The sequence below is a fragment of the Somniosus microcephalus genome, unplaced genomic scaffold (assembly GCF_052327205.1).
Source record: "Somniosus microcephalus isolate GS21.2 unplaced genomic scaffold, FLI_Smic_1.0 unresolved_chr8, whole genome shotgun sequence".
Taxonomy (NCBI): domain Eukaryota; kingdom Metazoa; phylum Chordata; class Chondrichthyes; order Squaliformes; family Somniosidae; genus Somniosus; species Somniosus microcephalus.
In genome coordinates this window covers 5646665-5672834 of record NW_028225186.1, presented here as the reverse complement: position 1 = coordinate 5672834, position 26170 = coordinate 5646665, and positions in this window count along the sequence as shown.

Genomic DNA, 26170 nt, shown 5'->3' with positions numbered 1-26170 from the left:
TATTTGAGCTACAGGGGAGTCAAGGGTTATGGGGAGCAAGCGGCAAAGTGGCATTGTGTCGAAGATCTCATCAGCCATGAACTTATTGAATGCCGAGAGCTCATGGACCTGAAAGGTTAACCCTGTGTTTCTCTGCCCACAGATGTTCCAGGACCTTCGGGGTGTTTCCAGCATTTAATCAACAATTCCAGATCCAGCATCTGCTGCATTTTGTTTTCTTATGTTAATGCAGTTTCCCCGCTTGTATTAACAAAAGTCAAAAGTAAAATGTAGCTACCAGGAAATGGAATATGTGGGTCAGATTCTGTGTGCTCAGACAGGTTGCGGTCAGTGGGTCAGTTTCTGTGTGTCTGGTCAGGATTTGGTCAGTGGGCCAGTTTCTGTGTGTTCGGTCGGGTTTTGGTCAGTGTGTACTTTTCTGTGTTTTCAGTCAGGTTGTGGGCAGTGGATCAGTTTCTGTGTTTTCGGAAAGTTTTTGGTCAGTGGGGCAGTTTATGTGTGTTCGGACAGGATCTGGTCAGTGGGTCCATTTCTGTGTGTTTGGTCAGACTATAGTTAATGGGTCAGTTTCTGTGTGCTCGGACAGGTTGTGGTCAGTGGGTCAGTTTCTGTGTGTTCATTCAGGTTGTGCTCAGTGGGGCAGATGCTGTGTGTTCGGTCAGGATTTGTTCAGTTTCTGTGTGTTAGGCCATGTTGTGATCAACGGGTCAATTTCGGTGTGTTTGGTCAGGTTGTGGTCAGTGGGTCAGTTTCAGTGTGTTAAGTCAGTTTGTGGTCAAAGGATCAGTTTCTGTGTGCTCGGTCAGGCTTTGGTCATTAGGTCAGTTTATGAGTGTTTGGACCGGATCTGGTCAGTGGCTCAGTTTCTGTCGGTTCCATCAGTATGTGGTCAGTGTGTCAATTTCTGTGTGTTCGGTCAGGTTTTTATCAGTGGGTCAGTTTCTGTGTGTTGGGTCAGGATTTGTTCAGTTGGTCACGTTCTGTGTGTTTGGCCAGGTTGCAGTCAATGGGTAAGTTTCTGTGTGTTCAGTCAGGTTGTGATCAGTGTGTCAGATTCAGTGTTTGTTCGGTGAGGTTGTGCTCAATTGATCAGCCTCTCTGTGTTCCATCGGGATTTGGTCAGTGGGTCATTTCATGTTTATTCGGTCAGATTGTGGTCAATGGGTCTATTTCTGTACGCTCAGTCAGGTTGTGGTCTGTGGGTCAGTTTCTGTGTGTTCGGTCAGGATTTGGCCAGTTTCTGTGTGCTCTGAAATGTAGTGGTCTGTGGGTCAGTTTCTGTGTGTTTTTGTCCAGAATGTGGTAGGTAGGACAGTTTCTGTGTTGGTTCGGTCAGGTTGTGGTCATTGGTCAGTTTCTGTGTCCTCGATCAGGTTGTGGTCAGTGGGTTAGTTTCTGTGTGTTTGGTTAGGTTGTTGTCTTTGGGTAACTTTCTGTGTGCTCAGTCAGGTTGTGGTCCGTGGGTCACTTTCTATGTGCTCAGACTGTGTGTGGTCAGTCGGTCAGTTTATGTGTGTTCATTCAGGATATGGTCAGAGGGCCAGTTTCAGTGTGTTCGATTAACTTGTGGTCAGTGGGTCAGTTTATGGGCAGTGGTCAGTTTATGGGTTTTCAGTCAGGTTCTGGTCAGTGGGTCAGTTTGTGTGGGTTCAAACAGATTATGGGCACAGTGAAGTTTTGGTGTTCTCGGTCAGGTTTTGGTCAGTGGGTCAGTTTATGTGTGTTTGGAAAGGATCTGGTCAGTGGGACAATTTCTGTGTGTTTGGTCAGACTGTTGTTAGTGGGTCAGACTCCTTGTGCTCGGACACTTTGTGGTCAGTGGGGGAGTTTCTGTGTGCACAGCCAGGTTGTGGTCAGTGTGTCAGTTTCAGTGCTTGTTCGGTCAGATTGTGTTCAATTGGTCAGTTTCTTTGTTTTAGGACAGGTAGTGGTCAATGAGTCATTTCCTGTGCTTTCGGTCAGGATATGTCAGTGGGTCATTTTTCGTGTGCTCCATCAAGTTGTGGACACTGGGTCAGTTCCTGTGTGTTCACTCAGGTTGTCGTAAGTGTGTCAGTTTATGTGTGTTCAGTCAGGTTGTGGGCTATGGTTCAGCTTCTCTCTGCTCGATCAGGTTTTGGTCATTGGGTAGTTTACGTGAGTTCGGACCAGATCTGGTCAGTGGATCAGTTTCTGTCGGTTCTGTCAGTATGTGGTTACTGGGTCAATTTCTGTGTGTTCGGTCAAACTTTTGTCATTGGGTCAGTTTCTGTGTGTTGGGTCAGAATTTGTCCAGTTGGTCAGATTCTGTGTGTTTGGCCAGGTTGCAGTCAATGGGTAAGTTTCTGTGTGTTCGCTTTCGTTGTGGCATGAAAGACAGCTTCTGTGTGTTCAGTCAGGTTGTGGTCTGTTTGTGAGATTCAGTGTTTGTTCAGTCAGGTTGTGGTCAATGGGTCAGTCTCTATGTGTCCCGTCAGGATGTTGTCAGTGGGACATTTCATGTTTATTCGGTCAGGTTGTGGTCAGTGTTTCAGTATCTGTGTGCGCTGTCAGGTTGTGGTCTGTGGGTCAGTTTCTGTGTGTTCGGTCAGGATTTGGACAGTGGGTCAGTTTCTGTGTGCTCTGAAAGGTTGTGGTCAGTGGGAAAGATTCGGTGTGTTTTGTCCAGAAAGTGGTCAGTGGGCCAGTTTCTGTGTGTTTGCTCAAGGTGTTGTCAGTGTGTCAGTTCCTTTGTGTTTGTTCTGGTTGTGGTGAGTGGCCCAGTTTCTGTGTGCTCGGTCAGGTTGTGGTCATTGTGTCAGTCTTTGTGTGCTTGGTCAGGCTTTGGACAGTGTGTCAACTTACGTGTGATCCATTATCTTTTGGTCAGTGGGTCAGGTTCTTTGTTCGGTCAGGTTGTGTTCAGTGGATCAGTTTATGTGTGTTCTCAAATTTTGTGGCCAGTGTAGCAGTTTCTTTGTGCTCGGTCAGTCTGTGCTCAGTGTGTCAGTTTCATAGAAACATAGAAACATGAACGATAGGAGCAGGAGTAGCCATTCGGCCCCTCGAGTCAGCTCTGCCATTCAATGAGTTCATGGCTGATCATCCAAATTCAGTACCCTGTCCCTGCCTTCTCCCCATATCCCTTGATCCCTTTTGCCTAAAGAAATATATCCAACTCCTTCTTGAATATATTTAATGAACTGGCCTCCACCGCCCTCTTTGGCAGACAATTACACTGGTTCAGCACTCTCTGGGTGAAGAAATTCCTCCTCATCTCAGTCCTAAATGGCTTACCCCTTATCATTAGATAATGACCCCTAGTTCTGGACTCCCCAGCCATCGGGAACATCCTTCTTGCATTTAGTCAGTCCAGGCCTGACAGAATTTTATAGGTTTCGATGAGATCCCCTCTCAATCTTCTAAACTCCAGTGAGTATAAGCCCAATCGACACAATATCTCCTCATACGTCATTCCTGCCATCCCAGGTATCAGCCTGGTGAATCTTCGCTGCACTCCTTCCATGGCAAAAACATCCTTCCTCAGATAAGGCGACCAAAACTGCACATAATACTCAAGGGCTGTCTCACCAAGGCCCTGTACAACTGCAGCAAGACATCCTTGTTCCTGTACTCGAAACCTCTCGCTACGAAGGCCTTCGTACCATTTGCCTTCTTAACCGCCTGCTGCACCTGCATGCTTACCTTCAGCGACTGGTGCACATGAACACCCAGGTCTCTTTGCACTTCCCCTTCTCCCAATCTATTGCATTTCAAATAAAAATCTGCCTTCCTGTTTTTGCCACCACAGTGGATAACTTCACATTTATCCACGTTATAGTGCATTTCCCATGTTTCTGCCCAATCATCCAACCTGCCCAAATCGTACTAGAGTTTCACGACATCCTCCTCACAGCACACCCTCGAACCCAGCTTTGTCTCGTCTGCAAATTTGGAGATATTACATCAAATTCCCTCGTCCAGATCATTAATATATATCGTGAACAGCTCGGGTCCTAGGACCGATCCCTGCGGTACCCCACTAGTCATTGCCTGCCACTCGGAAAATGACCCGTTTATTCCAACTTTTTGCTTTCTATCTGCCAACCTGTTCTCTATCCAAGTCAATACCTTGCCCCCAATCCCATGTGCCTTAATTTTGCACGCTAACCTCTTATGCGGGACCTTATCGAAAGCCTTCTGAAAGTCCAAATACACCACATACACTGGTTCTCCCTTATCTATTTACCAGTTACAACCTCAAAAAATTCCATTAGATTAGTCAAACACGATTTACCTTTAGTAAATCCATGTTGATTTTGTCCGATCCTGTCACTGCTTTCCAAATGCTCTGCCATTACATCTTTTAAAATGGACTCTAGAATTTTCCCCACCACCGATGTCAGGGATAATTCCCTGCTTTTTCTCTACCACCTTTTTTGAATAGTGGGGTAACTTTAGCTACCACCCAATCCATGGGTACTGTTCCAGAGTCTATCGAGTTCTGGAAGATGACCAGCAATGCATCTACTATCTCCAGGGCCAGTTCCTTAAGTACCCTAGGATGCAGATTATTAGGCCCTGGGGATTTATCGGCCTTCAATCCAGTCAACTTCCCCAACACCATTTCCTTACAAATACCGATTTCTTTCAATTCCTCCCTGTCATTAGTCCCTATTTTCCCCGATATCTCTGGGAGGTTATTTGTGTCTCCCTTTTTGAAGACAGAACTAAAATATGTATTTAATTGGTTTGCCATTTCTTTGTTCCCCATTATAAATTCCCCTGCTTCTGACTGTAAGGGACCTACGTGTTCAGTCAGCTTGTGTTCAGTGGATCAGTTTCTGTGGGTTCTGTCAGTGTGTGGTCAATGTGTCAGTTTCTGTTTTTTCAGTCAAGTTCTTGTCAGTGGGTCAGTTGCTGTGTGTTCGTTCAGGATTTGTTCTGTTGTTCAATTTCTGTGTGTTTGCCCAGGTTGTGGTCAATGGGTCAATTTCGGTCTGTTCGGCAAGGTTGTGGTAGTTGGACCTGTTTCTGTGTGCTCGGTCAGGCTGTGGTCAGTGGTTCAGTTTCAGTGTTTGTTCAGTTAGGTAGTGGTCAATGAGTCAGTTTCTGTGTGTTCGGTCAGGTTCTGGTCAGTGGGTCATTTCCTGTGCTTTCGGTCAGGAAATGTCAGTGGGTCAGATTCTGTGTACACAGTCATGTTGCAGTCTGTGGGTCAGTTTCTGTGTGCTCGGACAGGTTGTGGTCAGTGGGTCAGTTTCTGTTTGCTTTGGTCAGGATTTGGTCAGTGGGCCAGTTTCTGTGTGTTCGGTCGGGTTTTGGTCAGTGTGTCAGTTTCTGTGTTTTCAGTCAGGTTGTGGGCAGTGGATCAGTTTCTGGGTGCTCGGAAACGTTTTGGTCAGTGGGTCAGTTTATGTGCGTTCGGACAGCATCTGGTCAGTGCGTCCATTTCTGTGTGTTTGCTCAGACTATTGTTAATGGGTCAGTTTCTTTGTGCTCGGAAAGTTTGTGGTCAGTGGGTCAGTTTCTGTGTTTTCGGTCAGGTTGTGTTCAGTGGTGCATTTGCTGTGTGTTCGGTCAGTATGTGTTCAGTTTCTGTGTGTTAGCCCATGTTTTAGTCAACGGGTCAATATCGGTGTGTTCGATCAGGCTCTGGTCAGTGGGTCAGTTTCAGTGTGTTAAGTCAGTTTGTGGTCAAAGGATCAGTTCCTGTGTATTTCGTCAGTGCGTAGTTTTCTCGGTCATGTTTTTGTCAGTGGGTCGGTTGCTTTGTGTTCGGTCAGTTGGTCAGTTTCTGTGTGTTAGGCCATGTTGTGGTCAAAGGGTCAGTTTGGTGTGTTCGGTCAGGTAGTGGTAGGTAGACCAGTTTCTGTGTGCTCGGTCAGGTTGTGGTCAGTGGGTCAGTTTCTGTGTTGGTTCGGTGAGGTTGTGGTCAATGTGTCAATTTCTGTGTTGGTTCAGTCAGGTTGTGGCCAGTGGGTCAGTTTCTGTGTGCTCAGTTAGCTTGTAGTCTATGGGTCAGTTTCTGAATGTTCGGTCAGGTTGTGTTCAGTGGGTCAGTTTCTTTCTTTTCGGTCAGTTTGTGCTCTATGGGTCAGTTTCTTTGTGCTCAGTCAGGTTGTGGTCAGTGGGTCAGATTATGTGTGTTCAGTGAGACTGTGGAAAGTGGGTCAGTTTATGGGTGTTCAGTCAGGTAGTGGTCAGTGTGCCAGTTAATGGGTGATCAGTCAGGTTGTGGTCAGTGGGGCAGCTGCTGTGTGTTCGTCAGATTGTGGTCAATGGGTCAGTTTCTTTGTGTTAGGAAAGATTGAGGTCAGTGCATTCGGTCAGGATATGTCAGTGGGTCATTTCCGTGTGCGCCATCAGGCTGTGGTCAGCGGGTCAGTTTCTGTGTGTTCAGTCAGGTTGTGGGCAGTGTGCCAGCTTATGTGTGTTCAGTCAGGTTGTGGTTAGTGGGTCAATTTCTGTGTGTTTAGTCAGGATTTAGTCAGTTGGTCAGTTTCTATGTGTTAGGCCAGGTTGCAGTCAATGGGTAAGTTTCTGTGTGTTCGCTTATGTTGTGGCATGAAAGACAGCTTCTGTGTGTTCGGTCAGGTTGTGGTCAGTTTGTCAGATTCAGTGTTTGTTCGGTCCGGTTGTGGTCAATGGGTCAGTCACTATGTGTTCCGTCAGGATGTGGTCAGTGGGTCATTTCATATTCATTCGGTCAGGTTGTGATCAGTGTTTCAGTATCTGTGTGCGCTGTCAGGTTGTGATCTGTGGGTCAGTTTCTGTGTGTTCCGTCAGGATTTGGACAGTGGGTCAGTTTCTGTGTGCTCTGAAAGGTTGTGGTCAGTGGGAAAGATTCGGTGTGTTTTCTCCAGAAAGTGGTCAGTGGGCCAGTTTCTGTGTGTTTGGTCAGGGTGTCGTCAGTGTGTCAGTTTCTGTGTGTTTGTTCTGGTCGTCGTGAGTGGCCCAGTTTCTGTGTGCTCGGTCAGGTTGCGGTCAGTGTGTCAGTCTTTGTGTGCTCGGTCAGGCTTTGGACAGTGGGTCAACTTACGTGTGATCCATTAGGTTTTGGTCAGTGGGTCAGTTTCTTTTTTCAGTCAGGTTGTGTTCAGTGGATCAGTTTATGCGTGTTCTCTCATTTTGTGGCCAGTGTAGCAGTTTCTGTGTGCTCGGTCAGTTTGTGCTCAGTTGGTCAGTTTCATAGAAACATAGAAACATAAAAGATAGGAGCAGGAGTAGCCTTTCGGCACCTCGAGTCTGCTCCGCCATTCAATGAGTTCATGGCTGATCATCCAAATTCAGTACCCTGTCCCTGCCTTCTCCCCATATCCCTTGATCCCTTTAGCCTAAAGAAATATATCCAACTCCTTCTTGAATATATTTAATGAACTGGCCTCCACCGCCGTCCGTGGCAGACAATTACACTGGTTCATCACTCTCTGGGTGAAGAAATTCCTCCTCATCTCAGTCCTAAATGACTCACCCCTTATCCTTAGATAATGACCCATAGCCCTGGACTCCCCGGCCATCGGGAACATCCTTCTTGCATTTACTCAGTCCATACCTGACAGAATTTTATAGGTTTCGATGAGATCCCCTCTCAATCTTCTAAACTCCAGTGAGTATAAGCCCAATCGACACAATATCTGCTCATACGTCATTCCTGCCATCCCAGGTATCAGCCTGGTGTATCTTCGCTGCACTCCTTCCATGGCAAAAACATCCTTCCTCAGATAAGGCGACCAAAACTGCACATAATACTCAAGGTGCTGTCTCACCAAGGCCCTGTACAACTGCAGCGAGACATCCTTGTTCCTGTACTCGAAACCTCTTGCTACGAAGGCCAACGTACCATTTGCCTTCTTAACCGCCTGCTGCACCTGCATGCTTACCTTCAGCGACTGGTGCACATGAATACCCAGGTCTCTTTGCACTTCCCCTTCTCCCAATCTATTGCCTTTCAAATAATAATCTGTTTTCCTGTTTTTGCCACCACAGTGGATAACTTCACATATATCCACGTTATAGTGCATTTGCCATGTTTCTGCCCAATCATCCAATCTGCCCAAATCGCACTGGAGTTTCACGACATCCTCCTCACAGCACACCCTCCAACCCAGCTTTGTGTCGTCTGCAAATTTGGAGATCTTACATCAAATTCCCTCGTCCAGATCATTAATATATATCGTGAACAGCTCGGGTCCTAGGAGCGATCCCTGCGGTACCCCACTAGACATTGCCTGCCACTCGGAAAACGACCCGTTTATTCCAACTTTTTGCTTTCTATCTGCCAACCTGTTCTCTATCCAAGTCAATACCTTGTCCCCAATCCCATGTGCCTTAATTTTGCACGCTAATCTCTTATGAGGGACCTTATCGAAAGCCTTCTGAAAGTCCAAATACACCACATCCACTGGTTCTCCCTTATCTATTTTACCAGTTACAACCTCAAAAAATTCCATTAGATTAGTCAAGCACGATTTACCTTTAGTAAATCCATGTTGATTTTGTCCGATACTGTCACTGCTTTCCAAATGCTCTGCCATTATATCTTTTATAATGGACTCTTGAATTTTCCCACCACCGATGTCAGGGATAATTCCCTGCTTTTTCTCTACCACCTTTTTTGAATAGTGGGGTAAAATTAGCTACCATCCAATCCATGGGTACTGTTCCAGAGTCTATCGGGTTCTGGAAGATGACCAGCAATGCATCTACTATCTCTTGGGCCAGTTCCTTAAGTAGCCTAGGATGCAGATTATTAGGCCCTGGGGATTTATCGGCCATCAATCCAGTCAACTTCCCCAACACCATTTCCTTACAAATACTGATTTCTTTCAGTTCCTCCCTGTCATTAGTTCCTATTTTCCCCGACATCTCTGGGAGGTTATTGGTGTCCTCCTTTGTGAAGGCTGAACCAAAATATGTATTTAATTGGTTTGCCATTTCTTTGCTCCCCATTATAAATTCCCCTGATTCTGACTGTAAGGGACCTACGTGTTCAGTCAGTTTGTGTTCAGTGGTTCAGTTTCTGTTGGTTCTGTCAGTGTGTGGCCAATGGGTCAGCTTCTGTTTTTTCATTCAAGTTGCTGTCAGTGGGTCAGTTGCTGTGTGTTCGTTCAGGATTTGTTCTGTTGTTCAATTTCTGTGTGTTTGCCCATGTTGTGGTCAATGGGTCAATTTCGGTCTGTTCGGCCAGGTTGTGGTAGTTGGACCTGTTTCTGTGTGCTCGGTCAGGCTGTGGTCAGTGGTTCAGTTTCAGTGTTTGTTCGGTTAGGTAGTGGTCAATGAGTTAGTTTCTGTGTGTTCGGTCAGGTTCTGGTCAGTGGGTCATTTCCTGTGCTTTCGGTCAGGAAATGTCAGTGGGTAAGATTCTGTGTACACAGTCAGGTTGCAGTCTGTGGGTCAGTTTCTGTGTGCTCGGAAAGGTTGTGGTCAATGGGTCAGTTTCTGTGTGTTTGGTCAGGATTTGGTCAGTGGGCCAGTTTCTGTGTGTTCGGTTGGGTTTTGGTCAGTGTGTCAGTTTCTGTGTTTTCAGTCAGGTTATGGGCAGTGGATAAGTATCTGTGTGCTCGGAAACGTTTTTGTCACTGGGTCAGTTTATGTGCGTTCGGACAGCATCTGATCAGTGCGTCCATTTCTGTGTGTTTGCTCAGACTATTGTTAATGGGTCAGTTTCTTTGTGCTCGGAAAGGTTGTGGTCAGTGGGTCAGTTTCTTTGTGTTCGGTCAGGTTGTGTTCAGTGGGGCATTTGCTGTGTGTTCGGTCTGGATTTGTTCAGTTTCTTTGTGTTAGCCCATGTTTTAGTCAACGGGTCAATATCGGTGTGTTCGATCAGGTTGTGGTCAGTGGGTCAGTTTCAGTGTGTTAAGTCAGTTTGTGGTCCAAGGATCAGTTTCTGTGTGTTTCGTCAGTGCGTAGTTTTCTCGGTCATGTTGTTGTCAGTGGGTCAGTTGCTTTGTGTTCGGTCAGGATTTGTTCAGTTGGTCAGTTTCTGTGTGTTGGCCATGTTGTGGTCAAAGGGTCATTTTGGTGTGTTCAGTTAGGTAGTGGTAGGTAGACCAGCTTCTGTGTGCTCGGTCAGATAGTGGTCAGTGGGTCAGTTTATGTATTGGTTCGGGCAGGTTGTGGTCAATGGGTCAATTTCTGTGTTGTTTCGGTCAGGTTATGGTCAATGGGTCAGTTTCTGTGTGTTCAGTCAGCTTGTGGTCTATGGGTCAGTTTCTGAATGTTCAGCCAGGTTGTGTTCAGTGGGTCAGTTTCTGTCTTTTCGATCATTTTGTGCTCTATGGGTCAGTTTTTTTGTGCTCAGTCAGTTTGTGGTCAGTGGGTCAGTTTATGTGTGTTCAGTCAGACAGTTGAATGTGGGTCAGTTTAGGGGCGTTCAGTCAGGTTGTGGTCCGTGTGCCAGTTAATGGGTGTTCAGTCAGGTTGTGGTCAGTGGGGCAGCTTCTGTGTGTTCGTCAGATTGTGGTCAATGGGTCAGTTTCTGTGTGTTCAGACAGGTTGTGGTCAGTTGGTCAGTTTCTCTGAATGCGTTCCATTTGTGGTCATTGCATCAGTTTCTGATTGTTCGGTCAGGTTATGTTCAGTGGGTCAGTTTGTGTGAGTTCATTCAGGATATGTTCAGTGAGTCAGTTTTTGTGTGTTTGGTCATGTTATGTTCATTGTGTCAGTCATTGCGTGCTCGGTCATGTTGTGGTCAGTGTTTCTCTTTCTGTGTGTTCAGTCAGGATTTGTTCAGTGTGTCAGTTTCTGTGTGATCAGTAAGGATTTGGTCAGTGGATCAGTTTCTCTCGGTTCCATCAGTGTGTGGTCAGTGGAACAGTTTCTGTGTGTTCGGTAAAGTTGTTGTCACTGGTACAGTTTCTGTTTGTTCGGTCAGGATTTGTTCAGTGTGTCACTTTCTGTGTGTTTTTACCAGCTTGTGGTCAATGGGTCAGTTTCGGTGGGCTCGGTCAGATTGTGGTCAGTATTTTTTCGGTCAGGTTTTTGTCAATGGTCCAGTTTCATTGTGCTCGGGCAGGTTGTGTTCTGTGGGTCAGTTTCTGTGTGTTTCGTCAGGATTTGTTCCCTGGGTCAGTTTCTCTGTGCTCACTAAGGAAGTGGACAGCGGGTCAGTCTCTGTGTGCTCAGACAGGTGGTGGTCTGTGGGTCAGTTTCTGTGTGTTCAGACAGGTGGTGGTCAAACGGTAAGTTTCTGTGTGTTCAGTCAGGTTGTGGTCAGTGGACCAGTTTCTGTGTGTTCCGTCAGTTTGTGGTCAGTTTGTCAGTTTGTGTGTGTTGCATCAAGTTGTTGTCATTGGGTCAGTTTCTGTGTGTTCAGTCCGGATTTGTTCAGTTGATCACTTTCTGTGTATTTTGCCAGGTTTTGGTCAATGGGTCAGTTTCAGTTTTTGTTCAGTGAGGTTTAGGTCAGTGGGTCTGTTTCTGTGTGTTCGGTCAGTTTGTGTTCAATGGGTCAGTTTCTGTGAGTTTGGTCAGGTTTGGTCAGCATGTCAGTTTCCGTTTTTGTTCGCTGAGGTTGTGGTCAGTGGGTCAATTTTTGTGTGCTCGGTCAGTATTTGGTCAGTGTGTCAGTTTATGTGTGCTCGGTCAGGTTGCAATCAGTGTGTCAATTTCTGTCTCTTCGGACAGGATCTGGTCAGTGGGTCAGTTTCCGTTTGTTTCATCAGACTGTTGTCAGTGGGTCAGTTTCTGTCTGTTCGGTCATGATTTGTTCAGTGGGTCAAATTATGTCTGTTCAGTCAGGTTGTGGTCGCTGGGTCATTTTCTGTGTGCTCGGTCAGGTTGTGGTAAGCGGGCCAGTTTCTGTGTTTTCGGTCAGTTTGTGGTCAGTTGTTCAGTTTCTATTTGTTTGGACAGGTGCTGGTCTGTAGGTCAGTTTCTGCATGTTCGATCAGTTTGTGGTCAATGGATCAGTTTCTGTGGTTTCTCTCAGTTTGTGGTCAGTGGATCAGTTTCTCTGTGTTCGGTCAAGTTTTTGTCAGTGTGTCAGATTCTGTGTGGTCAGATTGTGTTCAGTGTATCTCTTTCTGAGTGTTCGGTCAAGTTATGGTCAGAAGGTCAGTATCTGCGTGTTTGTTAATATTTTTGTCAATGGGTCAGTTTCTGTGTGTTCTGTCAGGTTGTGGTCAGTGGATTAGTTTCTGTGTGATTGGTCAGGTTGTGTACATTTGGTCACTTTCTGCGTGTTCGGTCAGGTTGTGGTCAGTGGGACAGTTTCTGTGTGCACTTTCAGGTTGTGATCAGTGGTTTAGTTTTGGTGTGTTCCATCAGTTGGTGGTAGTTTGGTCACTTTCAGTTTGTTCAGTCAGATTGTGGTCAATGGGTCAGTTTCTGTGTGTTCGGTCAGGATTTGTTCAGCGTGTTTGATTCTTTGTGATCGGTCAGGTTATGGTCACTGGTTCAGTTTCTCTGTGTTCGGACAGTTTGTGGTCAGCGGATCAGTTTACGTGTGTTTGTTCCATCTGTGGTCCTTGTGTCAGTTCCTGTGTGCTCGCTCAGTTTGTTGTGTTTGGGTCAGTTTCTGTGTGGTCAGTCAGGATTTGGTCAGTTTTTCAGTTTCTGTGTGATCGGTCAGGTTGTGGTCAGTGGTTCATTTTCTCTGAGTTCAGTCAGGATGTGTTCAGCGGGTAAGTTTCTGTGTTTGTGGTCAGCCTGTTGTCAGTGGGTCAGTGAATGTGCGCTAGGACAGGTGGTGGTCAGTGGGTCAGATTCTGTGTGTTCAATCAGTTTGTGGTCAGTCGATAAGTTTCTGTGGTTTCTGTCAGTGTGTGGTCAGTGGATCAGTTTCTCTGTGTTCAGTCAAGTTGTTGTCAGTGGGTCAGATTCTGTGTGGTCAGATTGTGGTCAGTGTATCAGTTCCTGAGTGTTCGGACAGGTTATGGTCAGAAGGACAGTTTCTGCGTGTTTGGTTGTTTTTAGTCAATGGGTCGGTTTCTGTGTGTTCTGTCAGGTTGTGGTCAGTGGATTAGTTTGTGTTTGTTTGGCCAGGTTGTGGTCATTTGATCATTTTCTGTGTGTTCAGTCAGATTGTGGTCAGTGGGTCAGTTTCTGTGTGTTCTGTCAGGTTGTGGTCAGTGGGTTAATTTCTGTGGGATGAGTCAGTGTGTGGTCAGTGGATCAGTTCTGTCTGTTTGGTCAAGTAGTTGTCAGAGGTTCAGTTTCTGTGTGTTGAGTCAGGATTTGTTCAGTTGTTCAGTTTCTGCGTGTTTGGCCAGATTCTGGTCAATTGGTCATTTGCTGTGTGTTCAGTCAGGTTGTGGTAGGAAGGACAGTTTCTGTGTGCTCGGTCATGATATGGTCAATGGGTCAGTTTCAGTATTTTTTCGGTCAGGTTGTGGTCAATGTGTCAGTTTCTGTGTGTTCGGTCAGATTGTGGTCAGTGGGTCATTTCCTGTGTTTTCGGGCAGGTTATGGGCAGTGGGTCAGTCTCTCTGTGCTCAAGCAGGTTGTGGTCAGTGGGTTACTTCCTGTACTTCCTGTCTGGTTATGTCAGTTGGTGACATTTTCTGTTTTCGATCAGTTTGTGAGCAGTGGGTCAGTTTTATTGTGCTCCGTCTGGTTTTGGCCAGTGGGTCATTCCTGTGTGTTCAGTCAGGTTGCGGTCAGAAGGGTAATTTCTGTGTTCTTGGTCAGGTTATGGTCAGTCGGTCTGTTTCTGTGTTTGGTCAGATTTTGGTCAATTTCTTTGTGTTCGGTCAGGTTGTGGTCAGTCTGAGTTCGGTGAGGTTGTGGTCAGTTTCTGTGTGTTCGGTCAGGATTTGGTCAGTGTGTCAGTTTCTGTTTGTTTCATCAGACTGTTGACAGTTGATCAGTTTCTGTGCGTTCGGTCAGGATTTGGTCAGTGGGTCAGTTTCTGTGTGTTCGGTAAGGTTGTGGTCAGTGTGTCAGTTTCTGTGTGCTTGGTCAAGTTGTGGTAAGTGAGCCAGTTTCTTTGTGTTCTGTCAGGTTCTGTCAGTGGGTCAGTTTCTGTGTGTTCGGTGAGTTTGTGGTCAGTAGGTCAGTTTGTGTGCGTTCAGTCAGGTTGTGTTCAGTGCGTCAGTTTCTGTGTGTTCAGCGAGATTCTGGTCAGTGGGTGAGTTTCTATGTGTTTGGACAGGATCTGGTCAGTGGGTCAGTTACTGTTTGTTTCATCAGACTGTAGACAGTGGGTCAGTTTCTGTGCGTTCGGTCAGGATTTGGTCAGTGGGCCAGTTTCTGTGCGTTCGGTCAGGTTGTGGCCAGTGTGTTAGTTTCTGTGTGCATGGTCAGGTTGTGGTAAGAACCACAGAACCACAGAAACCCCACAGTGCAGATAGAGGCCATTTCAGCCCATCGAGCCTGCATCGACACATATCCCACCCGATTCCCCGTAACCCCTACACCAACACATATCCCACCCTATCTCTGTAACCCCACATATTTAATCCCCCTAACACTAAGGGTCAATTTATCATAGCCAATCAACCTAACCTGCACATCTTTGGACTGTGGGAGGAAACCGGAGCACCCGGAGAAAACCCACACAAACACGGGGTGAATGTGCAAACTCCACACAGAGAGTCACCCGAGGCCGGATTTGAACCCGGGTCCTTGGCGCTGTGAGGCAACAGTGCTAACCACTATGCCACCGTGTTCGGTAAGGTTGTGGTCAGTGTGTCAGTTTCTGTGTGCTTGGTCAGGTTGTGGTAAGTGAGCCAGTTTCTTTGTGTTCTGTCAGGTTCTGTCAGTGGTTCAGTTTCTCTGTGTTCGGACAGGTTGTGTTCAGTGGGTCAGTTTCTGTGTGTTCGTTCCATCTGTGGTTCTTGTGTCATTTTCTGCGTGTTCGCTCAGTTTGTTGTCAATGGGTCAGTTTTTGTGTGGTCAGTCAGGATTTGGTCTGTGTTTCAGTTTCTGTGTGTTCGGTGAGGTTGTGTTCAGTGGTTCATTTTCTCTGATTTCAGTCAGGATGTTTTCAGTGGGTAAGTTTCTGTGTTTGTGGTCATACTGTTGTCAGTGGGCCAATTACTGTGCACTCGGACAGGTGGTGGTTAGTGGGTGAGTTTCTGTGTGTTAGGACAGGTGGTGATCAGTTTGTCAGTTTCTGTGTGTTCAATCAGTTTGTGGTCAGTGGGTCAGTTTCTGTGTGTTCTGTCAGGTTGTGGTCAGTAGATTAGTTTATGTGTTTTTGTTCAGGTTGTGGTCATTTGGTCACTTTCTGTGTGTTCGGTCAGGTTGTGGCCAGTTGGTCAGTTCTGTTTGCACCGCCAGGTTGTGATCAGTGGTTAACTTTTGGTGTGTTCGGTCAGGTTGTGGTCATTTGGTCACTTTCAGTGTGTTCGTTCAGATTGTGTCGAATGGGTCAGTTTCTGTGAGTTCGGAGAAGTTGTGGTCAGTGGGTCAGTACCTTTGTGTTTGGTATGGTCAGTTGACCAGTTTCTGTGTGTTCAGTCAGTTTGTCGTCAGTGGATCAGTTTCTATGGGTTCTGTCAGTGTGTGGTCAGTGGGTCAGTTTCTGTCTGTTTGATCGAATTGTTGTCAGAAGTTCATTTTCTTTGAGTTCTGTCAGGGTTTGTTCAGTTGGTCAGTTTCTGAATGTTTGGCCAGGTTGTGGTCATTGGGTCAGATTCTGTGTGTTCAATCAGGTTGTGGTCAGTGGGTTAGTTTTTGTGTGTTCGGTCATGGTGTTGTCAGTGTGTCAGTTGCTGTGTGTTCAGTCAGGTTGTGGTTAATGTATAAGGTTCTGTGTGTTCGCTCAGGTTGTGGTCAGTGGGCCAGTTTTTGTTTGTTTCATCACACTGTTGTTAGTGGATCAGTTTCTGTGTGTTCGGTCAGGAATTGGTCAGTGGTTCAGTTTTTGTGTGTTCGGTCAGGTTGTGGTCAGTCGGTCAGTTTCTGTGTGCACCATCAGTTTGTGGTCAGTGGTTCAGCTTTGGTGTGGTCGGTCAGGTTGCGGTCATTTGGTCACTTTCAGTGTGTTCGGTCAGATTGTGGTCAATCGGCCAGTTCCTTTGTGATTGGACAAGATGTGGTCAGTGCGTCAGTTTCTGTGTGTTTGTCAATATATGGTCAGTTGATGAGTTTATGTGTGTTCAGTCAGTTTGTGGTCAGTGGATCAGTTTCTGTGGGTCCTGTCAGTATGCGGTCATTGGGTCAGTTTCTGTCTGTTCGGTCAAGTTGTTGTCAGAGGTTCAGTTTCGGTGTGTTCTGTCAGGATTTGATCAGTTGGTCAGTTTCTGTGTGTTTGGTCAGGTTGTGGTCAATGGGTCGGTTTCTGTGTGTTCGGTCAGGTTGCAGTAGGAAGGTCAGTTTCTGTGTGTTCGGTCAGGTTCTGGTCTGTTTGTCAGTTTCAGTTTATGTTCGGTGAGGTTGTGGTCAGTGGGTCAGTTTCTGTGTGTTCCGTCAGGATTTGGTCAGTGGGTCAGTTTCTGATTGTTCGATCAGGTTCTGGTCAGAGGGTCAGTTTCTGTGTGCTTGGTCAGGTTCTGGTAAGTAGTCCAGTTTCTGTGTGTTCCATCAGGTTGAGGTCAGTGGGCCAGTTTCTGTGTGTTTGGCCAGTTTGTGGTCAGTGGATCAGTGTGTGTGTTCGGTCAGGTTGTGTTCAGTGCAGCAGTTTCTGTTTCTTCAGCCAGGTTGTGGGCAGTGGATCAGATTCTATGTATTTGTACAGGTGGTGGTCTGTGGGTCAGTTTCTTCATGTTCGGTCAGTTTGTCGCCAGTGGGTCAACGTCTGTGTGTTCATTCAGTTTGTGGTCAGTGTTCAGTTTCTGTGTGCTCAGTCAGGAATTAGGCATTGTATAAGTTGCTGTGTGTTCGGTCAGGTTGTGGTCAATGGGTCAGTTTCTGTGTGTTCTGTCAAGTTGTGGTCAGTGGATCAGTTTCAGTTTTTGTTCGGTGAGTTTGTGGTCAGTGGGTCAGTTTGTGTTTGTTCAGTCAGGTTGTGTTCAGTGCATCAGTTTCTGTGTCTTCAGCCAGTTTGTGGATAGTGGGTCAGTTTCTATGCGTTTATTCAGGTGCTGGTCTGTGGGTCAGTTTCTGCATGTTCGGTCAGTTTGTCCCCAGTGGCTCAACTTCTCTGCGTTCATTCAGGTTGTGGTCAGTGTGTCAGTTTCTCTGTGCTCAGTCAGGAGTTGGTCATTGTGTCAGTTACTGTGTTTTCAGAAAGGATCTGGTCTGTGGGTCAGTTTCCGTATGTTCAATCAGGTTGCGTTCAGTGGGGCAATTTCTGTGTTCTCGGTCAGGTTATGGTCAGTCGGTCAGTTTCTGTGTTCGGTCAGGTTGTGGTCAGTCGGTCAGTTTCTGTGTGTTCGGTCAGGACATGGTCAGAATGTCAGTTTCTGCGTGTTTGTTCAGGTTGCCGTCAGAGGCTCAGTCTGATTGAATTCGACCAGTATATGTTCAGTGGGCCAGTATCTGTTTCTTCGGTCAGGTGTAGTCAGTGGGTCAGATTCTTTGTGTTCAGTCAGGTTCTGGTCAGTGGGTCAGTTTCTGTGTGTTCAGTCAAGTTGTGGTCAGTGGGTAAGTTTATGTGTGTTCGGTCAGGATTTGGTCAGTGTGTCAATTTCTATGTGACCTTTATTATTTTGGTCAGTGGGTAAGTTTCTGTGTTTTTGGTGAGGTTGTGTTCAGTGGGTCAGTCTCTGTGGATTTGCTCCGGTTGTGGTCAGTGGGTCCGTTACTGTTTGTCCGGTCAGAATATGGTCAGATTGCCAGTTTCTGGGTAATTGGTCAGGTTGTGATCAGTGGTTCCAATTGGTTGACTTTGGTCAGTATTTGGTCAGTGGACCAATTTCTGTTTGCTCGATAAGTTTTGATCAGTTTCTGTGTGACCTGTCAGGTTGTGGTCAGTAGGTCAGTTTCCATTTGTTCGGTCAGGTTGTGGTCAGTGGGTCTGTTTCTGTGTGTTTGGTCAGGTTGTGTTCAGTGCGTCAATTTTTGTATGTTCAGCCAGATTTTGTTCAGTGGGTCTTTTTCTATTTGTTTTGACAGGTGCTGGTCCATGGGTCAGTTACTGTGTGCTCGGTCAGGTTTTGTTCAGTGGGTCAGATTCTGTGAGTTCATTCTGGATGTGTTCAGTGGGTCAGTTTCTGTGTGTTCAGTCAGGTTGTGGTCAATGGGTCAGTTTCTGTTTGCTCGGGCATTTTGTGTTCTGTGGGTCAGTTTCTGTTTGCTCGGGCATTTTGTGTTCTGTGGGTCAGTTTCTGTGTGTTTGGTCAGGATTTGGTCCGTGGGTCAGTTTCTGTGTGCTCAGTAAGGATGTGGACCGTGGGTCAATTTCTGTGTGCTCGTACAGGTGGTGGTCATTGTATCCGTTTGTTGTGTGTTCGTGCAGGAGGTGATCATTGGTCCAGTTGCTGTCTGTTCCGTCAGGTTGTGGTCAGTGGATCAGTTTCTGTGGGTTCCGTCAGCGTGTGGTTAGTGGGTCAGTTTCTGTGTGTTCGTTCAAGTTATTGTCATTGGATCAGTTTCTGTGTGTTCGGTCTGTATTTGTTTAGTTGGCCACTTTCTGTGTGTTTGGCCAGGTTGTGGTCAGTGGGTCAGTTTTGTTGTGTTCAGTCAGGGTGTGGTCAGCGTGTCAGTTTAGTTGTGTTCGGTCAGGTTGTGGTCAGTGGGTCAGTTTCCGTGTGTTTGGTCAAGTTGTACTCAGTGGGTCAGTTTCTGTTTTTTCTGTGAGGATTTGGTCAGTGTGTCAGTTTCTGTGTGTTTGTTCAGGTTGTGGTCAGTGTGTCAGTTTCTGTCTGATTGGTCAGTTGTGGTCAGTGGGTCGGTTTCTGTGTGTTTGGTCAGGATGTGGTCAGTGGATTAGATTCTGTGTTCTAGGTCAGGTTGTTGTCAGTGAGTCCCTTTCTGTGTGATTGTTCAAGTTGTGGTCATTGTTTCAGTGTCTGTGTGTTTTGTCAGGGTGTGGTCAGTGGTTCATTTTCTGTGTGTTCAGTCAGGACTTGGTTACTGCGTCAGCTTTTCTGTGTTCAGTCAGGCTGAGGTCAGTGTGACAGTTTCTGTGTTTGGTCAGGTTGTTGGCAGTGTGTCAGTTTCTGTGTATTTGGTCAGATTGTGGTCAGTTGGTCAGTTTCTGTGTTTTCGGTCAGGTTGTTGTCAGTGGGTCAGTTCCTGTGTGTTTGGTCAGGTTGTTGCCTGTGTGTCAGGTTCAGCGTGTCCAGTCAGGTTGTGGTAAGTGGGTAAGTTTGTGTGTGTTTGGTGAGGTTGTGGACAGTGTGTCAGTTAATTTGTGATCGGTCAGGTTTTGGTCAGTGGGTCAGATTCCGTGAGTTCATTCAGGATGTGTTCAGTGGGTCAATTTCTGTGTGTTCAGTCAGGTTGTGGTCAATGGATCAGTTTCTGTCGATTCCTACAGTTTGTGGTCAGTGGTACAGTTCCTGTGAGTACAGTCAAGTTTTTGTCAGTGTTCCAGTTTCTGTGTGTTCGGTCAGAATTTGTTCAGGTTGTCACTTTCTGTGTTTTTGACCAGGTTGTGGTCAATGCGTAAGTTTCGGTGTTCTCGGTAACATTGTGGTCAGTGTGTCAATTTCAGTGTTTGTTTGGACAGGTTGTGGTCAATGGGTCAGTTTCTTTTTGCTCGGGCATTTTGTGTTCTGTGAGTCAGTTTCTGTGTGTTTGGTCAGGATTTGGTCCGTGGGTCAGTTTCTGTGTGCTCAGTAAGGATGTGGACCGTGGGTCAATATCTGTGTGCTCGTACAGGTGGTGGTCATTGTATCAGTTTCTGTGTGTTCATGCAGGAGGCGATCATTAGGTCAGTTGCTGTCTGTTCAGTCAGGTTGTGGTCAGTGGATCAGTTTCTGTGGGTTCCGTCAATGAGTTATTGTCATTGGGTCAGTTTCTGTGTGTTCGGTCCGTATTTGTTCAGTTGGCCATTTTCTGTGTGTTTGGCCAGGTTGTGTTCAATGGGTCAGTTTCTATGTGTTCTGTCAGTTTGTGGTCAGTGGGTCAGTTTGCATTTGTTCGGTCAGGTTGTGTTCAGTGTGTCAGATTCTGTGTGTTCAGCCAGGTTGTATTCAGTGGGTCACTTTCTGCGTGTTCCATCCGGTTGTGTTCAGTGGACCAGTTACTTTGTGTTCGTTCAGTTTGTGGTCAGTGGGTCAGTTTGTGTGTGTTCGGTCAGGTTGTCTTCAGTGTGTCAGTTTCTGAGTGTTCAGCCAGGTTGTGACCAATGGGTCATGTTCTGTGTCTTTGGACAGGTGGTTGTCTGAGGTTCAATTTTTGTGTGTTTGTTCAGGTTGTGGTCATTGGGACAGTTTCGGTGTTTTCGGTCAGTATGTGGTCAGTGGGACAGTTTCTGTGTGTTCGGTCCATATTTCGTCAGTTGTCCACTTTCTGTGTGTTTGGCCAGTTTGTGGACAATGGGTCAGTTTGGTTGTGTTCGGTCAGGTTGTGGTCAGTGGTTCAGTTTCTGTGTGTTCTGACAGAATCTGGTCTGTGTGTCAGTTTCTGTGTCTTCGGTCAGGTTCTGGTCAATGGGTCAGTTTCTGTGTGTTCGTTCAGTTTGTGGTCAGTTTGTCAGTTTCTATGTGCTCGGTCAGGTTGTGATCAATGGGTCAGTTTCTGTCCGTTCTGACAGGATCAGCTCAGTGGTTCAATTTCTGTTTCTTTCGTCATACTGTTGTCAGTGGTTCAGTTTCTGTGTGTTCGGTCAGGTTGTGGTCAGTGGGTCAGTTTCTGTGTGTTCCATCAGGTTGTGGTCAGTGGGTCAGTTTGTGTGTGTTCTGTCAGTTTGTGTTCAGTGGGTCAGTTTGCATTTGTACGGTCAGGTTGTGTTCAGTGTGTCAGATTCTGTGTGTTCAGCCAGTTTATATTCAGTGGGTCACTTTCTGCGTGTTCCACCTGGTTGTGTTCAGTGGGCCAGTTTCTGTGTGTTCGTTCAATTTGTGGTCAGTGGGTCAGTTTGTTTGTGTTCGGTCAGGTTGTCTTTAGTGTGTCAGTTTCTGAGTGTTCAGCCAGGTTGCGACCAGTGGCTCAGGTTCTGGGTCTTTGGACAGGTGGTTGTCTGAGGTTCAATTTTTGTATGTTCGTTCAGGTTGTGGTCATTGTGTCAGTTTCGGTTTTTTCGGTCAGTATGTGGTCAGTGGGTCAGTTTGTGTGTGGTGAGTCAGTTTGTGAACAGTGGTTCAGTTTCTGTGTGTTCAGGCAGGTTGTGTTCATTGGGTCAGTTTCTGTGAATTCATTCCATTTGTGGTCATTGTGTCAGTTTCTGGGTGTTCGGTTCGGTTCTGGACAATGGCTCAGTTTCTGTAAGTTCGTTCATGTTTGGTCATTGTGTCAGACTTTGTGTGCTCGGTCAGGTTGTGGTCAGTGTGTCAGTTTCTGTGTGTTCAGTCAGGATTTGTTCATTTTGTCAGTTTCTGTGTGATCAGCAAGGTTTTGTTCAGTGGATCAGTTTCTGTCGGTTCGATCATTGTTTGGACAGTGGAGGGTTTCTGTGTGTTCGGTCAAGTTGTTGTTAGTTGTTCAGTTGCTCTGTGTTCGGTCAGGATTTGTTCAGTGTGTCACTTTCTGTGTGTTTCATCAGATTGTTGTCAGTGGGTCAGTTTCTGTGTGTTCGTTCAGGATTTGGTCAGTGTGTCAGATTCTGTGTGTTCTGGCAGGTTGTGGTCAGTGAGTCAGTTTTTGTGTGCTCAGTCTGGCTGTGGAACGTGGGCCAGTTTCTGTGTGTTCCTTCAGGTTGTGGTCAGTGGGTCAGTTTATGTGTGTTCGGTCAGTTTGTGGTCATTGGTCAGTTTGTGTGTGTTTTGTCAGGTTGTGTTCAGTGAGTCAGTTTCTGTGTCTTCAGCCAAGTTGTGGTCAGTGGGTCAGTTTCTGTGTGGTCGGTCAGGTTGTCGCCAGTGGGTCTATTTATGTGTGTTCATTCAGGTGTGATCAGTGTATCAGTTTCTGTGTGCTCAGTCAGGAGTTGTTCATTGTGACGGTTTCTGTGTGTTCGGTCAGGTTGTGGTCAGTGGGTCAGTTTCTGTTTGTTCATTCAGGTTGTGGTTATTGTATCAGTTTCGGTGTGCTCGGTCAGATTGGGGTAAGTGTGTCTGTTTCAGTGTTTGTTCCATCAGGTTGTTGTAAATTGGACACTTTCTTTGTGCTCGGGCAGGTTGTATTCTGTTTTTTCCGTTTCTGTCTGTTTGGTCAGGATTTGGTCCCTGGGTAAGTTTCTGTGTGCTCAATAAGGATGTGGACAGTGGGTCAGTTTCTGTGTGCACGGACAGTTGGTGGTCTGTGTGTCAGTTTCCGTGTGTTCAGACAGGTGGTGGTCAGTTAGACAGTTTCTGTGTGTTCAGTCAGCTTCTGGTCAGTGGATCAGTTTCCGTGGGTTCCGTCAGTGTGTGGTCAGTGGTACAGTTTCTGCGTGCTACAGCAAGTTGTTGTCATTGGGTCAGTTTATGTGTGTTCGGTCCGGATTGTTCAGTTGGTCACTTTCTGTGTGTTTGGTCAGGTGGTGGTCAATGGGTCAGTTTCTTCGTGTTCGGTCAGTTTGTGTTCATTGTGTCAGTTTCAGTTTTTGTTCGGTGAGGTTCTGGTCAGTGGATCAGTTTCCATGTGTTCAGTCAGGATTTGCTCAGTGTGTCAGTTTCTGTCTTTTCGGAAAGGATCTGGTAAGTGGGTCAGCTTCTGTGTGTTTGTACAGGAGCTGATCTGCGGCTCAGTTTCTACATGTTAGGTCAGTTTGTCGCCAATGGGTCAATTTTTGTTTGCTCGGTCAGTTCGTGCTCAGTTCTTCAGTTTCAGTGGGTTCAGTCATTTTATGGTCAGTGGATCATCTTCTGTGGGATCCGTCAGCGTGTGGTCAGTGGGTCAGTTTCTGTTTGTTCGGTCAAGTTGTTGTCAGCGGTTCAGTTTCTGTGTGTTCGGTCAGGATTTGTTCCATTGGTCAGTTTCTGTGTGTTTGGCCAGGTGGTGGTCAATGGGCCAGTTTCGGTGTGTTAGGTCAGGTTTTGGAAGGAAGTCCATTTTCTGTGAGCTCAGTCAGGTTGTGGTCAGTGGGTATGTTCCAGTTATTGTTCTTTCAGGTTGTGGACAGTGGGTCAGTTTCAGAATATTTTCAGTCAGGTTTTGGTCCATGGGTCAGTTTCTGTGTTTTCGGTCAGATTGTGCTCATTGGGACATTAACAGTGCATTTGGTAAGGTTGTGGTCAGTGGGTCATTTCCTGTGTGATCGGTCAGTTTGTGTTCAGTGGGTCAGCTTCTGTGTGCTCGGTCAGGTTGTGGTCTGTGGGTCAGTTTCTGTGTGCTTGGAAAGGTTGTGGTCAGTGGTTAAGTTTCTGTGTGTTCGGTCAGGATTTTTTCAGTGGGGCCATTTCTGAGAGTTCGGTCAAGTTGTAGTCAATGGGGCAGTTGCTCTCTGTTCGGTCAGGATTTGGTCAATTTGTCAGTTTCTGTGTGTTCGTTCAGGATGTGGTCAGTGGGTAAGTTTCTGTGTGGTACTTCAGGTTGTTGTCAGTGGGTCACTTTCTGTGTGATTGTTCACGTTGTGGTCATTGTGTCAGTGTCTGTGTGTTTTGTCAGGTTGTGGTCAGCGGGTCATTTTCTGTGTGTTCAGTCATGACTTGGTCACTGTGTCAGTCTTTTCGTGTTCAGTCAGGTTGAGGTCAGTGTGCCAGCTTCTGTGTGATCGGTCAGGTTGTGGGCAGTGTGTCAGTTTCTGTGTGTTCGGTCAGTTTGTGGTCAGTTGGTCAGTTTCTGTGTGTTCGGTCAGGTTGTGGTCAGTGGGTCAGTTATTGTGTGTTTGGACAGATTGTGGTCAATGCGTCAGTTTCTTTTGCTCGGGCATTTTGTGTTCTGTGAGTCAGTTTCTGTGTGTTTGGTCAGGATTTGGTCCGTGGGTCAGTTTCTGTGTGCTCAGTAAGGATGTGGACCGTGGGTCAATTTCTGTGTGCTCGTACAGGTGGTGGTCATTGTATCAGTTTCTGTGTGTTCATGCAGGAGGTGATCATTAGGTCAGTTGCTGTCTGTTCAGTCAGGTTGTGGTCAGTGGATCAGTTTCTGTGGGTTCCGTCAATGAGTTATTGTCATTGGGTCAGTTTCTGTGTGTTCGGTCCGTATTTGTTCAGTTATCCACTTTCTGTGTGTTTGGCCAGGTTGTGGACAATGGGTCAGTTTCTATGTGTTCTGTCAGTTTGTGGTCAGTGGGTCAGTTTGCATTTGTTCGGTCAGGTTGTGTTCAGTGTGTCAGATTCTGTGTGTTCAGCCAGGTTGTATTCAGTGGGTCACTTTCTGCGTGTTCCATCCGGTTTTGTTCAGTGGGCCAGTTACTGTGTGTTCATTCAGTTTGTGGTCAGTGGGTCAGTTTGTGTGTGTTCGGTCAGGTTGTGTTCAGTGTGTCAGATTCTGTGTGTTCAGCCAGGTTGTATTCAGTGGGTCACTTTCTGCGTGTTCCATCCGGTTTTGTTCAGTGGGCCAGTTACTGTGTGTTCATTCAGTTTGTGGTCAGTGGGTCAGTTTGCATTTGTTCGGTCAGGTTGTGTTCAGTGTGTCAGATTCTGTGTGTTCAGCCAGGTTCTATTCAGTGGGTCACTTTCTGCGTGTTCCATCCGGTTGTGTTCAGTGGACCAGTTACTTTGTGTTCGTTCAGTTTGTGGTCAGTGGGTCAGTTTGTGTGTGTTCGGTCAGGTTGTCTTCAGTGTGTCAGTTTCTGAGTGTTCAGCCAGGTTGTGACCAATGGGTCATGTTCTGTGTCTTTGGACAGGTGGTTGTCTGAGGTTCAATTTTTGTGTGTTTGTTCAGGTTGTGGTCATTGAGACAGTTTCGGTGTTTTCGGTCAGTATGTTGTCAGTGGGACAGTTTCTGTGTGTTCGGTCCATATTTCTTCAGTTGTCCACTTTCCGTGTGTTTGGCCAGGTTGTGGGCAATGGGTCAGTTTTGTTTTGTTCGGTCAGGTTGTGGTCAGTGGTTCAGTTTCTGTGTGTTCTGACAGAATCTGGTCTGTGTGTCAGTTTCTGTGTCTTCGGTCAGGTTCTGGTCAATGGGTCAGTTTCTGTGTGTTCGTTCAGTTTGTGATCAGTTTGTCAGTTTCTATGTGCTCGGTCTGTCTGTGATCAATGGGTCAGTTTCTGTCCGTTCTGACAGGATCTGCTCAGTGGTTCAATTTCTGTTTCTTTCGTCATACTGTTGTCAGTGGTTCAGTTTCTGTGTGTTCGGTCAGGTTGTGGTCAGTGGGTCAGTTTCTGTGTGTTCCATCAGGTTGTGGTCAGTGGGTCAGTTTCTGTGTGTTCTGTCAGTTTGTGTTCATTGTGTCAGTTTCAGTTTTTGTTCGGTGAGGTTCTGGTCAGTGGATCAGTTTCCATGTGTTCAGTCAGGATTTGCTCAGTGTGTCAGTTTCTGTGTGCTCGGTCAGGATCGGATCAGTGGGTCAATTTCTGTCTTTTCGGAAAGGATCTGGTAAGTGGGTCAGCTTCTGTGTGTTTGTACAGGTGCTGATCTGCGGCTCAGTTTCTACATGTTAGGTCAGGTTGTCGCCAATGGGACAATTTTTGTTTGCTCGGTCAGTTCATGCTCAGTTCGTCAGTTTCAGTGGGTTCAGTCATTTTATGGTCAGTGGATCATTTTCTGTGGGATCCATCAGCTTGTGGTCAGTGGGTCAGTTTCTGTTTGTTCGGTCAAGTTGTTGTCAGCGGTTCAGTTTCTGTGTGTTCGGTCAGGATTTGTTCCATTGGTCAATTTCTGTGTGTTTGGCCAGGTGGTGGTCAATGGGTCAGTTTCGGTGTGTTAGGTCAGGTTTTGGTAGGAAGTCCCTTTTCTGTGAGCTCGGTCAGGTTGTGGTCAGTGGGTATGTTCCAGTTATTGTTCTTTCAGGTTGTGGACAGTGGGTCAGTTTCAGAATATTTTCAGTCAGGTTTTGGTCCATGGGTCAGTTTCTGTGTTTTCGGTTAGATTGTGCTCATTGGGACATTAACAGTGCATTTGGTAAGGTTGTGGTCAGTGGGTCATTTCGTGTGTGATCGGTCAGTTTGTGTTCAGTGGGTCAGCTTCTGTGTGCTCGGTCAGGTTGTGGTCTGTGGGTCAGTTTCTGTGTGCTTGGAAAGCTTGTGGTCAGTGGTTAAGTTTCTGTGTGTTCGGTCAGGATTTTTTCAGTGGGTCCATTTCTGAGGGTTCGGTCAAGTTGTAGTCAGTGGGGCAGTTGCTCTCTGTTCGGTCAGGATTTGGTCAGTTTGTCAGTTTCTGTGTGTTCGTTCAGTATGTGGTCAGTGGGTTAGTTTCTGTGTGCTAGTTCTGATTGTTGTCAGTGGGTCACTTTCTGTGTGATTGTTCAGGTTGTGGT